This window comes from Anabas testudineus, chromosome 2, assembly GCF_900324465.2.
Source record: "Anabas testudineus chromosome 2, fAnaTes1.2, whole genome shotgun sequence".
Lineage (NCBI taxonomy): Eukaryota > Metazoa > Chordata > Actinopteri > Anabantiformes > Anabantidae > Anabas > Anabas testudineus.
This window is the reverse complement of record NC_046611.1, coordinates 9035635-9052350: the sequence shown is the minus strand read 5'-3', so window position 1 is coordinate 9052350 and position 16716 is coordinate 9035635. Positions and strand designations below refer to the sequence as shown.

Below are 16716 nucleotides of genomic sequence, written 5' to 3'. Positions count from 1 at the left end.
ATGTGGTAACACAGTGTGTTGCAACCACTAAAAACTCTGTAGATTGCAAAAATCCCCAATAAGATGATCTATTCATTAACACACTGTCAAACGATGCATTATTCAGCCTAGTTTACATTACCAGGGTTGGAATGAGGTGACTCAAAATACCACAGAGACTCGAGGATGGAGAGGCAGAGTTTTATAAAGGTTTGCTTATCTCAAGTTTAGTTTGAGGAAGTTGAATCCCCCCGTGTGCTCTGTGTCTGAGTCAGAGACGAGTGAATGAGTGAACGATGAATAATGCAGGTCAGGATCCTATTGTTTGGTGAAGGCCCTCTGTAGCCCAGGGTGCAGCACAGGAGACTTTGTGAAATATTGATTCACCACTTAAAAGTTGTTGTGTGGATGCTGCTCCTTTTCTGGGATGTGAATGGAGGTTTCCCTTTGCTATTCCTTTTGTTTTGTGGTTGAAACGAGGATCTCGGGGAACATAAAAGGCTCACGTCAGGTCAGGTGGGTGAACGGGGTGTCTTTTTTGGGCATTTTTGGTTTATTCAGCAAGATGAAACCACGTTAGCCTGGTTTGTTAATATTCCAAGATTTTGTGAAGTAGACAGGATCAATGCTTGTTATTCAGCCTGTGTCAGTGTGTGCAGCATTCAAACTTTGCCAGATTTACTTCAGTTGATTTGTTACGTAGAAGCTAAAGTAATAGAAATAGTTGAGAAACAGAGCCAGTGCATTGATTTGTCATAAAATGTGATCTGATCTTCATCTAAGTCAAGAATATTAACATGAATGTTTTGTTATAATGTATTTGTGTTAACATGTAACACATGGCACCTTTCAAACCACGGTACAACTGTCCCAGCATAACTGATCTCTCACCCTGAATTCATTGTGAAATTTGCCTTCCTACAGCAGTTGTGTGTGACAAAACACTGGCTCTCTAGATAAACTAACAGGCGAGCCATGAGAACCGTGAGAGCAAACATCAAGTGGCCCAGATCTCTCCAGGAGAAGACGGGCAAAGCATAAGGAAGAGTGTTAAGGGAATGAAAGATGACAGGGGAGGAGGAGCAGGAAGGGGAGAGGAACCGCACGAGGATGAGAGGAAGTGAGAGGTTGCGGGTTCAAAATGAGGAATGACAAGAGAGAAGGTGAAGAGAAGCAATGGTCAAGTTGTAATTATAGCATATGAGAACTTGGCTGTCACTTCAGCGCGGCCCTACACATGCTCTGCTACACCTCCATACTTCTCCTACAGAGCCTGTTCTTTTCTTTTTCAATGCTTTTAAATATCCTGCTCAGCACCAAAGGGATTTGTTTTCTTATTTTGTGGTTAACATCTGAGGAAAATGTTTTTTTTACATTACAACTTTCCTCTATCCCTCGCTTTACTTTACACTTCCTTCACATTTTCCACTGTTATCAGACGGTTCAAATGTTCAGACACTGTGATTTCATGAGACTAACAAGCGTAAAGAGCCGCTGATAACAAATCCTAGTAAGCTGTCACATTTCCATATGACTTTTACTTATCTTCCTGTGCTCTGCAACCCAATATCACCATCCTCCGTGTTTCAATTCCTCCCACTCTCTGTGCCCAGCATATCAGAAACATCAAGTGCCATAAAAACCGTTTAACATTCCTGCTGAATTCACTGCTGGTTTCGAGGGGGAAGTGTCTGTTTTTGCTTTTCTTCGAAGTGGAAACTTACTGACATTTTCATTGTCCCGCAGCCAGACGGACTTGTGTTTATGAAGCCTGAGGAAATCACACAAAAATGTACATGCCTGTTGTGAGAGTGTATTTAACTGACTCATACATACAGTTAGTTTAGGCATGGCTCGATTTTTTTTTTTTTACAACAGGAAATGAGTCTGACAGAAATGTGCAGCGTTGCCCGTGCCAATCACAGTGGGCATATTAATGTTTAATTGCTGAGCTGCATAACGTCTGTTCTCTACTTTTTCCATCTTCTTTTCTGCATATTTTCCAACCAGTTTTTCTTTTCCATTTTAGCTTTTGGTCTCTACAAGTGAAGGGGATTTCTCATGAATTAGTTAACTGTAAGGAGTAGAAGCCACAGAAGCTGGTCTGGTCTCCTGTAGAGCTTTTTCTTTATGGTACATCTAGCTGTATACAGAGTTTTCAGAGATATATCAGAGATATGATCTGTCTGATTATCTTTGCTGTTATATTTTAAGCTAGGATAGTGGTGTCGCTATAGAGATGGCAAAGTCAGTCTGTTGTCTTACGATGAGAACCCACTGAGCAGTGTGCTTCATAGCCTGATCCCATTCATTTTTCATGGGACACAATTAAATCAGGAACTATGAGATCTGAGGTGACGCAGGACAGGCCCACAAAGCTACGAAAGAGCTACCAAAAAAATTCGCCTAGTGACGACTGTGACTTCTCACAAAACAAACAAACAAACAAGAAAATAACTAACAACAATCAATCAATGCATTGCTGCGTCAGAAAGTTGAGAGATCAGTGGGGATAGATAGTTGTAGGGAAGAGGATCCTTAATGAACTTTCTCTGATCCATCAATTCAAGTCCCTGAACAGGATTACAGGTAAAAACAAAAATAAACTGCTGCTTCATGCTACATCATGTAAAATGAGGGAGAAAGTTCAGGCTCCTTATTTACACACTATATACTGATACTATGAAGAAACTGCAAACCAGCCCGACAGCAGCAAACGAGAAGTGGTAGAGATAATGTTGTGCAATTTGTTTGCTTGTGTTTCTTCTAGTAAGCAAACCATGTTTCCCCATCATTGCTCATTTTTGTGCACACAGAGATGATGCATGCCTCCTACTGCTGCTGGTTTAAAACAAAGAAAAAACAAGGACAATTGATGACAAAAGCCTTTGGCAGTGGATTTACAAGGACAACTCTTCTCTGTTTTATTTTCCAGAGACATCTAACCTCACACCTCCTCTTGTGTTCTCTACAGCTTTATAAAAATATTGGCTTGACTTGGATGGTTGATTTCAAAAGAAACCACTGACTGCAATCATAGCCGAATAAAGCAGCATACAAGGAATTAAAGGCATGTTGAAGGCTGATAGAAGATGACAGTGTTTATGGTCACACACACCCTGCGCCCTTGAAAGATGAATGACGGGAAGGCAGATTCAAATGTGTTGTCATGCTGCAGGTTGCTTCCAGAAAAACATAGCTTGTAATATCTTATGAACTCTACAAGAGTACTGCTGCACTATTTATTCCTCCTATACATCAAAGCAAAAGTAGTATGCTCAATGTTAAGTGGTATCTTACTTCTTTTTCAGCTTTGCCTTAAGAAGTCCAGTTAAAATTCCACGGTGTCCACAGTGAGTGGAAATATCCAGCGTGGGGTTAGAGCAGGGCGTGTCGAGTCACATCTGCGGTCTTTCAGCAAGTTGGAAATGACTGCATCAGCAGCCAGTCTTTTCTATTTCCCTGACAGAGAGCCACTGTCCTATTGTTTTCACCATAACCATGATCATATGAAGCTGTAGCTTTGAATATGTGAAACATTCAGTCTGTCAATGGCTGACAGAAATCCAAAGTGATCATTTGACCCGAGTTCTGGAGGGTAAACCCACCAAATTCAAGTCACATCTGCCATCAATTTATGTCCAATGTGCACCCCCCCCCCCTCCATCCCTCATGATCTCAGTTTGCTCCTTCATTCTGTATCTGTTTAAAGTACTTACAATGCATGAGAAACAGTGTTGGTGGACCCCTGCAGCCTGCAATTTCATGATAATTTTAACTCTTTTTTTTTGTACTCAGCAAAATTACACATGCTGAGAAAAAATCATCTTGGACAGAAACAGAATTACAGCTGACAATTCGGGTTACATTGCAATTCAGGATAATGTTGACCCAGTGATGGTGCTAGATGGAGAGTGAAGGGATCAAACGGCGAGGCATGCGTGTTTCAGTATGATTTAATGGCGATAACATTCATATATCTGACCTCACCATCCTCACAGCACTACTAGCATTCAGCCATGCTAGTAGTGCTAGAGTGGTATTGTCTCGACCACTCATTGTGTGAATCATTGTATCACGAGAGCAAACTGTTACATAGTGTTGCTATTCATGCAACATGTGCCAGATGTGCTGGTAAATCTATCGCGATTTGGAGTCATGAGCCTCATGAAAAAGAGATGCAATAATAAAACATTATTACTGACATATGAAATTTAGTGATGTTCCCCTCATTTTTAAGACTTTACATGTGTTGACAGAAAGTGAATCTGAAAAAGTTAGAGCACAGGAAGATTGTTGGGCTTTAGAAATGCCAAAGAAACTGCTTCACATAGCCACAGGCCTCTGAAAAATCAGTGGAAAAAGTGACTAAGGTGGTGTATGTGTGTGTTCAAGTCTTGCAAAAAGACTTGAAGATTTCGATCCCATATTAGGAACAGTCCCAAAAAGGAATTAAGGCCTCATGAGTTTGAGTAAATCTGGTCATGATAGAAGGTTTTGCTGAAAGATTTTACCTTTCAGCTGTTGTGTGACTTTTGTTTTTCTTCTTCCTCCAGATAGTGGTTGAAGAGAGAAAAGGCTTCGCATGACATCCTCTGCACCGTGGGCCCACATGCTGCACTGCAGCAGACGACCGTGGCATTTTGCTGGTTGGTGCATCAAACAGATGTTTTTCCTCTTTGCAAACAGAGCTAAACATTAAATCCACATTTACTTCAAACAGGCCACATTTTGCCCGCCCCCTGTCCTGTGACACGGCACACGTAGAGGGGGCGTCTGTGCGTGTGTACAGTGAAGAACAACACGCTGTTGCATATTGTACTTCACGCCCAGAGAAAGTGTGACATGCTCGGTGAGCATCATCTGCCAGACATTCCCCTATCTAGGGCAACAGCACAATCTATAAGCTCATTAAATAAACTTTCAAGAGGATTTCCATCAAACGTTGTGCTGGAACTAATATTAGGCCAGGTTTGCATGAATTGCCCCTTGAATGACCTGCCAGCCATGGTTTAAATATATTTTAGGGTATATCAAAGGATTTAGAGATTCTAAAACTCAAACGCTTAAAGCACATGGTCTTAATATTTAGCTAAAGTAAAAGTATTTTTGCAGCAGAAGGACAACTTTGTTTTTAAACCAGCTTTATTTTGTCTCAAAGTTGGTCTGGTGATGCTATAGGTCTGTAGTCAGGGGCCTTTTTGTGCTATTACCACCTCTGTTCTTATTCAGGGAGTGGAGAACTTGCATTATACGACAGTCACCGAGGCAATCTACTGTATGTCAGCCTCCAAGAGTGCTCAGGACACGTTTTCTCTATGAGTCAGAAGGACTGCAAGTGCAAAATATAGTCATCTAGAGCAGTTATTATTGCTAACTGCATAGGGACCGTGCTTAGTTCACAGAATCTCTATAATGCAGGATGTGATAGCGTCACTAAACCCACTAACCTACAATTCAACACAAACTCTAACAGACAAAACCACAATTGTATATATATGTAGAGGTCTTAAGGGGTCCCCTCGGTTCTGAGCAACAGAGACCCATCCTAGAACCAAAGATGATCTGGGTCTGACACAGATTTTTACTGCCACATATCTTATGTTGGGTGAGTTTGCCAATTTGTCCAATCCCCCCGAGTGGATGTGAATGAACCCGACTGTGTTTTCATGCAAGAGAGAGAGACGGAGTGAGAACTGAGTCACCAGAGCTGTATTCTGATGAGGGATCTGAAGTCGCCAACAAAACGTCTGCTATTAAATGAACCTGCTTCACAGATATTTGCCTTTTTCTTTCAGCAACATAATGCTTTATTATGCTTAATATTTATAGCCTATGTATATTTTACTTTGAAACCTAAAGTAATTGCTTTAGTTTTTTAGCTTTACATTAATCCTGATAACATTATTATGGTAAAATGATATTGAACAGCTTGTTAATTGATCTGCATGGTAGATTGGGACTAATTATCCTTGGGTCTGTTCAGGTCAAGTTCAGCTGTCCTCGTGTCCCCCTTTTGATTTTTTAAAATTAATTAATGCATGTCGGGTTCAGGATGGTTTTCACGAGTGTGTTTCAGGTTGGGTTCAAACGTTTGGACTCATGGAGACCTCTAGTACAAAGCTTAGGTCTACTGTGTGGAAAAACACAATCAAACCTAATCGTGTTGCTTCAAACAGCAGAGTGAAAATAAGCAGGAAATGTAGATACAGTAGAGGACAATGTGAGAAATGCGGGGGCTTTTCTGTCTCTTCAAGTGAAAGGTTTGCACAACTAGCTATTACATCACCTCAAGTGCAGTTTAAAGTAAGACTTCGAATGACATTTCTTAAAGCATCAATGTGGCTGAGTGCAGCACAGCCTCTGATTAATTCATGAAACGGAGCACATTTACTGCTTTCACACCTCTTTCCATGAGAAAAAACAAGACCAAGTTTATTTTCTTTCCAAAAAGCTAAATACTCGCTGCTCACAACTTTGGGTGACACTCGACATTTCTCACCCGGTCAGAAAACAAGTCAAACAAACCACAAACAGAACAAAAGCGAGGTGCTGAGCTGAGACCTTTAAGCTAGTTCAGTGCTGCAGCCGCACCACTCAGCAAACGAAGAAATAGAAAAAGAAAAGTCGCTGAAAAAGTCTTTAAGATTTCATGTGGGTTTTGAGAGCTTTTCATTCCATCTCGAAGCATGGTTTTTCCGATTCATCTAACAGACCTTAATGCCTCCTAAGAGCCAAAGCCTGCATTGTTCGGGGGCCCTGCTTGGTAAAAGTAAAAATATAGACTTATACAGATGTAGAAATACAGTTCAAGAATCAGAGAGCATGAAATATATATATGTGAGGATGTGGATGCTGTGGTTTGCCCTTTTATTTGAAAAGCTCTCAACATGATCTCATCTGGGAATTTTAGAGGCGGATGATAAAGCAAATATAGAAATGCTATTTGATGGGATAACAGAACACCTTTATGGACTTTTTCACTTACTACTAACACAAAAGGTCACATGTTCAGTGTGGCTGATCTCAGGAGATTAAATGAGGGACTATTAAAGCAGGTTAAATAGGGGCAAATACAATTAGAACTATAAATATTCCCATGTAGCAGGCATCTCTAATCAATCCTCTTGATTTGAATATTAGCCTCATAAAGGCTGGTCATTTAAATTAAAATGAAGTCAACACAGGGACCTCACTGCAGCTAAATGTAAGAAATAAATAAAATAAAATCACACAAGCACCGTATGTACTGTATGTTTGTAAAGCGGACCATCTGTCTGTGCTAAAAGCAGGTGAGGAGCTATATAATTCAGGACATGCAATGGAAAACAGATGTTGGTACACCGTGAGACTGGGGGACCAATGATCCTGTCAACGTGTCTCACATGTGTCAACAGTGCCACACATGTGCTGCGCGCGCGTGTGTGTGTGTGTGTGTGTGTTTGTGAACTCATGCAGGCAGAAAAAGCATGAAAGCCAAAAGACCACAAATGAAATCGTTTAAATTAGTCAATAACTGACCACACACACACACACACACACACACACACACACACAGCACCAGTTATTTTCTTTCCGTCTCTCTGTGTGGGTGCTTGTCTTGCATTTGACCTTAAAACCTCTCTCTCTCTACCGCCGTAGGGAACTGTCCTCTAGACGCTGACCTTCTACTGGTAGCTGCATGACCAGTGTGTCCTCAAACCACCCTTGTGGACCTAATGTGTGTGTGTGCGTGTGTGTGTGGCATTTGGAAAGCGATTTCTGGCTAGATTTGGTTTCAATGAGCAGCCCAGATTTTTTTTTAACACTAATTTATCAGACTGTCTGCAGGATTTTTTTTTTCAAGCTTTTTGACCACAGATTTCCATGAGCTGTGGTCCATGGAAATTCCCATTCTTCGTCTTTTTTGTCCTCTTTGCACTCAGCACTGTACATTTGTCAGCAAGAGCGACTCGTTTTATGTCATTTTGAGCAGATCTGGATTTCATTTGAGAAATGTATACTGTAAAATTATGAGATGTTGTATGACCTGTGGTCTGTAAAGTAACTCCCCAAACTGTAGTGCCACTGGCCTGGAAAAACTAATTTCAGTGAGCGCCTACTTTAGATCGATAAAAATATATTGTGACTGCTATGGTTCTTTGTCTAAAGTCAATTAATGAGTCACAAATTACCCATAAATTTTATACCATATATCACGAGCGCTTCTCTTCAGTCTGGGTCGTGATTCATGCTAATTAACCTCATTACACTTTGAACTGTCCTTTGGGACTCCGGAGCCATCAATGAGCCACAGCTAGGCTGCTATCAAAGCTCAGCTTTGGAAAGAAATCCCAAAGAGAAGCGACACCATCAGTTAAACACTGACATTTGAGGAGGATAAGTAGACTCCCTGCAGACCATGGATGGGCTGAAGCCACTTTTCTAGCATCTCAGTCATCATGCTGTAAAGCTGAGCATTCACACATATCAAACATATCCCATAAGCATTTTTCGTACTGCATATATTGTGAAAAATGTAGTTTCCTTGTGTTGCCTCTTGCATGTAAATAAATCTTATGATTGGATAAATTTTAAAAAAGAAGTTTTTTATTACCTGTCAGAACTTTGCTTGCAAAATTCTTTTTGTGCTATTTACTTTGTACTTCATTTTTTATGAATTAATACTGCAGAGAGGCCAGATTTGACTTTTCTAAATGCAAATCAAGTCAGGGGCTGTGGGGGGGACTGTGCTGAACCACTCAAATGAGGACAGGGGAACAAAGAGCAGAGGAGTCACCCATTTTATTAATTGTGTTGGTTCTAGGAGTTGCCCTTTAGAAAAGTCAGTGGACTTAATTAAATTACCATGCACGCTCAGAAGAGGAAGGAGCAGGAAATAGTGAACATTCAATCCCTTATCTAATGAGAATGAGAGTCAAGGGGATGCTCAGAGGTCTTTAAGTGTCCTCTGACTCCTTCACTCACTATATCGAATATCTATTTGGGAATAAAAAGTGAAGTTCTTGGCAAACAGCTAAACAGCAGTTCAGTGTCTAATATGCAAAGGCTAGCATCTGCTTTTGTGCGCGTTGGTTTCAAAACAGCAGTTGAGGGTGAACAAACACAGCCGGGGCTGATGGGAGCGATGCTGCCAGTGCTTTCAGCTCTGCCAGTCTCTCTCCTATATAGTGCCCTTTAAACCCTGCGGGCCTTTCAGCGTAAAGGCATTCTTTTTCCAGGTCAGCTCGCATGTTTGCCTCTCCCAGCTGCGTCTCGCTGCCTACTGTTAGCACAGCACATATAGAAAGCAGTAATTAAAGATGGTCTGGGGTCAAGGAGAAGCTGGCATGAAGATTAAGTGGTGATGACATGCTTGCCCTTTTCCCTACACATGTTTCAAAGCCCAGAGGCATCGCCTGAGGTTATGATGGCTCAGGGAAGAGGCAGAGGAATGCTGAGTAATATGGCAAGCGGAAAAGCCACATAAAACTGTGGCAGTGCAAATGCCAGTCTCTGTTGTGGTGTTGTGTTACAGTGGCAGTGGACAAAAATGCACTGAAAGACGAGGAGAGAGCAACACTGCCAAAACATCCAGGACACGAGGAGGTCAGGACACAGAAAAACCTGCGCGAATCGCAATGACGAGGCCACGAAGTTTAAATGTTTTAACATGCCGACCTGCACAGAACCCCCTTTTAAATTCTAGTCTAGATTCTAAAGTTTCCAAAGGTAAGCAACATATCAGATTGAATCTTGTGGAAATCTTTAAAAATGATGCAGACCATTTCCTGAATATTTCCAACCAGTGCAGATATAAAACTTCTTTGCTTTTATTTTGAAGTCTTAGTCAAAATGTCATGGATACAGTAGATAAAATTAAAAGTCAGTGGTCAGATCTGGAAACATGTATATATAAACAAAGTCCTGAGCGGTCAGAAAGCCAGAAGAATAACTTGATTATCTAAACCACTTTATTTTGAGTTTTGAGTTGCTCAGTGTGTGCTGTAACAGGCTCCAGTCCCCCGCAACACTCTAAAAGATAATCAGGCATAAATAATCAGTGAAGGACCAAGAGGAATTACAGCCAGAAGTCGTAAACTATAGCTGGGTCATGTATCTCGTGTAATTGGACTGTATGTGCACTTTAATTAGCTGACAGTCCCATCTCATTGTCAGCCACAGCTTTAATGTGCAGTTGCGTTTGATGAAGTGCACATCAGCTCTTCAGTTTACTATAATCTCTTTGCAACTGCATCACAGTTGTCATCAACACATACAGTGCTGCAGGCACTTTAAACGGACAGCACTGAATGTACTATGGAGTTTGCAGAAAGGGTTGAAGTAATGCATGGAATGATTTTATTTTGAAATAGATAGTTTTACCAAACTTTATTTTCTTCAATCTTTATTCTTTTAGTTTGTCTACCCTGTTTGTTCTGTACAGTTGTCAATAGCAATGATAGCTTTAAACTGCAGCTTTACCATTTCACATAGTTTAAAATGAAGATGAAAAACCTCACCAACAGGGATCCAAGGTAACATTATTTTACTGTCAGCACACATAACTGACCTATGCCCCTCACTTATTTGCGATAAATCCCAGCATAGTGTGACTATGAAACAAGAACATTTTTGAAGTTGCTGGGCAGGTTGTGAAAGTGCTGCTTGGAGTTCCCTGAACAGATGGAGTAAGGCTGTTTCTGTCCTAAAAAAACAAACTCTATCCTGGTCCAGACGTCTTTGGGAGCCTAGGGAAAGTCTTGCAAACGAGTTGAAAGAGACAACATTTTATTTTTGTGTGATTTATTCTGCATATTTTCAGCTCAAGTCTTAGAACTGTGGCGTTCTTCAATATGAAGACAATATGAGCGTATAGCAGGAAATAAACCAAAAGCATTCTGCCCCTTTAAATACAGAGCTTTGCTGTTGTAGTGTTCACTGGGTGCAACGTATAACTTCTGTGAAAACCTCTTGACTCTCACATTATTGCAAACTATTGCATCAATGGGTTCACAGATCACTGTTCTTTTAATACGACTTACTCACTACCAAGAGCAAATAGGTCACCCATATCATGTCATGATGGTAAAAGGCAACACAGTTAAATATGTTCAGATTTGACTCATTTGTCCTTTACTATGATACTATACTTACTAAGATACGTCCCGGAGGACATTCTGTGCTTTACAGAGAGAATCCTTGTGGGAAAAAGAGTGGAAACAGTGGTTTTGCTCGTTCAAACTGAACAGTCTGTCTGTCTTGTTAGAATGTTTTATGCAAAACATCCACATCTCTGTCACCACAGCTCTTCATAAAAATTATTTACAAGTATTTCATTTCCTTTGTTGTTGAACTGAACAGGCCCTGCAGCCGTGATGCTCCTGTCAGCCATGTCCTGGATTTTTAAATAGAAAGCAATATTTCTATAACAGTGTGTATTTGGCCATAAGGAACAGTGCAATACAAACAGGAGTATTAGTAGAAGTAAATCTTTATCTTTAAAATCCAGTTTAACACTAACAGGCTATTAAAACATCAAATGGTTGCCACCCACCTCTTCACCCAAACCAGTGTGATAATGTATGACTTATAATTGAGAGTAGCTACCACATAGTGTAATGTTGACAACTGTGACCTGCTATATTATCTCCAAATAGCAGTGATGTACTTTTTTTTGCCTTTTTCTGCTGTACAGATGGGCTAAATGGGTCAACAGACGGTGGGTGTATGTCAGTGATTCCCTTCTGGTGCAGAGCTGACCTCCTGCCTGTGGAGATTCAGCAGAGAAAAAAAAAACCTGCTGATGCTCACTTAAAAGCAGCCTTGACCTGTTTGTTTCACTTTCAAACTGCATACAGCACACAGCTGGACTCTGTGTGCACAAGGTGTCAACACCTAAATAAACTAACAGCGCACTTTGGAGGATTCGGCCATCCATTAACTGCACGGCTTGTCCTGTGCAGGGTTGTGGGAATGCTGGAGCCAATCCCAAAAGGACTCTGGGTAAGAACTTTGGAACATGTTGATCCCATTAATTATCCCCTTTGCTGTACTTGGGAGGTTATAAACCAAACTCCTGCTGCATTACGGCCGGTTTGCACCTTGAGGCAGCAAGGTAGTGAACTGTGCCTCTCCAGTACTCAGAGTTTATGAAACAATGTAATTACACCACAATTTCCTTGTACTCTGCTTTCTAATTAATTGCTGGAGGGAGTGGTAGAAGTTCATTTCTGGATAGAGATTGTGTCTATTAGACATCCTAAACAAAACCAAACGCCAGCTTTTTGGGATCTGTGTTAGGTACATTAAAATACTAATTTGATGAATATGTTGGTACAAATATTGTAAGAAATGAAGGTTTACATTTTACATTTAGCCATTTGGCAGACGCTTTTATCCAAAGCAAGTCACAAGGTACAAGGCCAAGACAGGGTAAGCGTAAGGAGGTCTTCTGGATGTCGGCTACAGCTGATGCGATGTTACCACTCTGCTATCAAGCTGCTATAGGATATAAAGAACCAGTACATTGTAATAGCCTGCACAAGTACTGGGATGATGTGATGACATTTAAACTGAGTGAATCAGATGATCAAACATCTAATAGAATTAAGGCCAACAGTTGACCCTCTGTGATGTGATTACAATAGCGATACAGCATCTTAACTTCTGAACCAGTAGACCTCCTTGCAGCCATGCAGTAAACATCTGTTTCATTTTGACATGTTCTGTATGCTCCCCCCACCACCACCACCCACCGTGTCCAACAGCACCCAGAACTGGACATGGGAGAAAAACAGCTTATCACAGCTGCTACACTGTTAAGTATCCCACACACCTCTGTGTTGATGTAAAACACAACACGTCTTTCATGATATGTTCCACTGCAGAAAAGAAAGGATGAAAGCATTACAATGTGCCACAGGTTGATGCAAAACATAGTACAAGTGATTCTTAAGCTCTGGGTAGATACTGAGACAGATGCAAAGCGAACAAACACAACCGCAACACAGCTTTGAAATGTCTTACTCATGGGAGCCACACTGTACATTGTCCCCATCCCTCAGTGATCTTGTAACATTGCTTAGAGTACACAGCAAACCCCATTACCAAAGCAATGTGCAGTGAAAAAGCCATTACAGCAAGTTGCCATTTGAAAATACAAACTCCAATGGATGCATATGGGATGAGACTTCTTTCTATACTCAGGAGCATAGTTTTGATTTTTTTTTAATTTGAGAGCATACTTTAATGATTTCATGCTCAGATTGTGTCATGCTTTCTCTCAAAACACTTCCCTCGCCCTCGAAATGTCCCCGCTCGTGCTCAGATTTGCTCTGCTCATGTTCAAAACTGCATTGAGCGCGCGCGGCGGCAGATGAGAAAGGTGAGAGCAGAACATATTATGCCAACCAGAGGGATCCTTATTCGTGTATTTGTGTTGAGTTTCATTTCGTGTCACTGACCCGATTGGGATGTGGTTAAATCTGTATGCTGACCTGCAGCCTGGTTTTGAGCCTTCAGAGTCATTAGAGATCAGAGTGTGCCGAAAAAAGGTCTCTGCTACAGTTCTGCTACATCTCTCTGTAGAGAGATGTTTTGAAGATTTGACATTTTTGAGGTTTAAATGTTTTGAAGCTTGGATTTGGTTTTATTTTTGTCAGATGCTGGATGCTACAATAAAAATAATCCAAATGCTGGCTGAAGCTGCGAAGGGGTAAACAGCTAAGCTGAGTGTGATAGTGTGAGACACCTGTCAATCAAACGCAGACACATTGCCCATGCACCACTTTTAACCCTTAATATTCTACTAACCATATCCTAAGACAAGACATTTGTTGGCAATGAAGCTTGTATTTGCTGGCACACTGGTCTGGATTTCATATTTGTCTGAGATCAGATAATAACCCATAAAAATGTTTGTGATCCCTTGAATTAGGTGTGTGTTTGTGTGTGTGTGTTTGTGCTTCATCATCTTTCCAGTGAAACATGTCTACATCTGTTAAATTAATAAAACAAAAGAAAGAAACAGGACCCATAATGCTACCCTCTCTTATACTGTGGTTTGTGACCCAATATAGCGGCAAACAAATTGCATTCACCTCAGCGTCAATTAGTAAAATGCCAACTTTAAGATGGGAACATACTGTGCATTAACTAACATTTACTTGCTAAAAAAAACAGCTGGAGCATGTTGGTGTTAGCATTTAGCTCAAAGCAATGCCTCATTACAGCTCCACAGAGATGTTAATTGCTTTAGTCATGTCCCTGTCTTTGGTGAAAATATTAGCATTCTTATTAAGGACCTTCTCTAAAGAGATTTGGGTTGGGAGACACAACTAATTCCTTTTCTCTGGCGCATGACATCTCTGATCAGCTAAAACTCAGTGTTGAGTTTTGTGTAAGCTGTCCACAACGGTTTGTAGGTATATACACAATGATATCATCTGCAAACAGAAGAATATTGTACAATTTCTTTGAAACAACCTGCAGATCATTTAACATGGAAGAGCACTGGTCTGAAGTAACCACTTAATTTAAAAAATTATATTTAAAAATATGTTTTTCATGCTCTACATTGGGAGACTTTAGTCCAGTTAAATGGCAGAAGATGAAAACCATATACTTCTGATTAGAGTGTTTAATATACATGGTGGTCTACAACACTTCCCACCACGACCAAAGGTAAAAGGTAACCACCACCTAGTTACAAAGTAAAACGCAGTTTTAGCCCTTTGTGTTAAGTTACGTTGTGGAATTTGAGTTTGAAAGCATCTGCTGTTGCTTTGTGCTTGTATTCTCTTTAGATTAAATCGTAAAAGCATCACAATGCTGGGAAAAAATTGCAAGCATTACCACAAATGATGGTAGTTTGCATCAGCTTTTAAAGCGAGAGAAGATTTTCAAAAATGCCAAAAGTATATCTTGTGTAATCGCCTAATGGTTGCATAACATGGGCATTTTTTTATTTTTTAATTGAAGTAAAGTGAGTGTATCTCTGAATTCTGAACTTATTATCCTTGTTGGGACTGACTTAACTGAGATTAGAGTTATAGCCAACTGGTTTTGGAAACAGATTTATACTACATGCCTGTAAAGAGATTTATCTACATTTTCCGCCAGAGACATCCATCTCTATTCCTGTTATTTTCAGCATGAGATCCCAGGAAGGTGTGATGGACGAGCCAAGGTGCTGGATATCGTCTCCTGCCTCTTCATCCATCTGTTGTGGATCAAACACACAGAAGGGGCCAAGAAGCTCAGTGTTCCACGTAATGGAAGCATGACTTTCCCAACCGCTGGACAAAGCACTTGGAGCGCTGGTTTCCTCCGTCCGCTTAATGGTTGCCTGAGTCTGAACACATGACAAGTAAAACCCAAAGGCTAGTGTTGGGGGAGGAGGGGGGGGCAGTAGGAGGAGGAGGAGGAGAAGGAGGAGGAGGAGGAGAAGAAGAAGAAGAGATGCAAGAAAAGATCTTAAGTGTTTTGATTTGTGTGCGTGCTGGGTGTGTGGATGCATCAATCTGCGCACTCTCTCTGTCTCACCTTTCTTTCCCATCTCTCTAACTCTCTCTCTCTTTCCTGCACTGACTCTCTCCGTCTCTCTCTCTCTCTCTCTCTCTCTCTCTTTCCTCTTCAAGGTTACTCACTATTGTTTTCCTAGACTGGAATCATTGCACGCTTCTCTTCTTTTCTGTCGGAGGACCATGTGAGGCTCTTGAATGTAAGTGCCTCCTTTGTTGCTTAATTCACTTCCACTGGGACCATTTCTTTAGAGGCAGTAGGTTTAGGGTCGTTATTTTTTTTTTTTTCCCCTCATAGCACATGCACAATGGGATGTCATACATCGGAGGGGTGGAGTGGGTCAGAATTGGATAGGGTGGGGGTGTTTAGGGGGCTTGATGGCTCCATGTGGTCCATGCATGGGAGCTGGATGCACGTGCATGCTGCTGTGATTGTTTCAGCGTAGCTTTTACACTGCTGTTGTTTTACGTTTAACTTTAAAATACTGGATGTGCTGTTTCCTTGACTTTTTGCCGGGTTTATATTGTTTGTCACTGGCAAACATGAACTCGTGTTTGTGAGATTCACAGTGTGGCTTTAGTTTGATGATGTAATTTCTGATATTATCACTGAAAACAAAACAAAAATAATAAGTAAACAGTAGAAATACAATAGTTTGTAGCTGCACTTTATTCTTTACTATTATTTAACGTTTGATTAAACACAGCTATGTTTAAATGCCGAACAGTAATGGCTGGAAAAATCTTTCTTTCATTCATCCATTTATCCAACCATTCTAGTCAATGTATACTGGATGCCAATTGGACATTAAACTATCTAGTCAATAAATCTGTACCAATTTATGCAGAAATATGATTCAACTAGCTGAAACTGAGGTCTCAAACTATCTGATCTGATCTGATCTTACAAGTCAAATCAAACAAATTGTTATGTTTACGTTTTACCACTTGCTTGTTAGCTGTATCCTGCAAGTACTCGCAAAACCTTTGTTTATTTATACCAAAATATCATCCAATTTATTCATTGTCCTCCATGTATGTCAGGCCAGTGGACAAACTGCTTGTTTGGACTCATGTCCATTTTATGGAAGGGCGATGTTCCACATTTGAACTAAATATATCATAAAGCTCAGCCCTCTGCTAGTCAGTTTAATAGGCCTGGCTTGTTGGGTTTGTCTCTAAGGGGACGTCAGCATTTTAATTATGAATGTATTTAGATGCAGAGTTGTTGAAA

The 16716-nt window shown here is 40.7% G+C and overlaps 1 protein-coding gene across 1 annotated transcript in view; it reads left to right on the top strand.

Annotated features, from left to right (window-relative positions):
- The first annotated feature begins 15631 nt into the window (after positions 1-15631).
- Positions 15632-16716, top strand: part of LOC113164753 (E3 ubiquitin-protein ligase Midline-1-like) — a 47926-nt gene continuing 46841 nt past the window's right edge. Inside the window, exon 1 of the mRNA XM_026364206.2 lies at positions 15632-15682. The gene's annotated coding sequence lies outside the window, so the exon portion shown is untranslated. The remainder of the gene's footprint in view (positions 15683-16716) is intronic.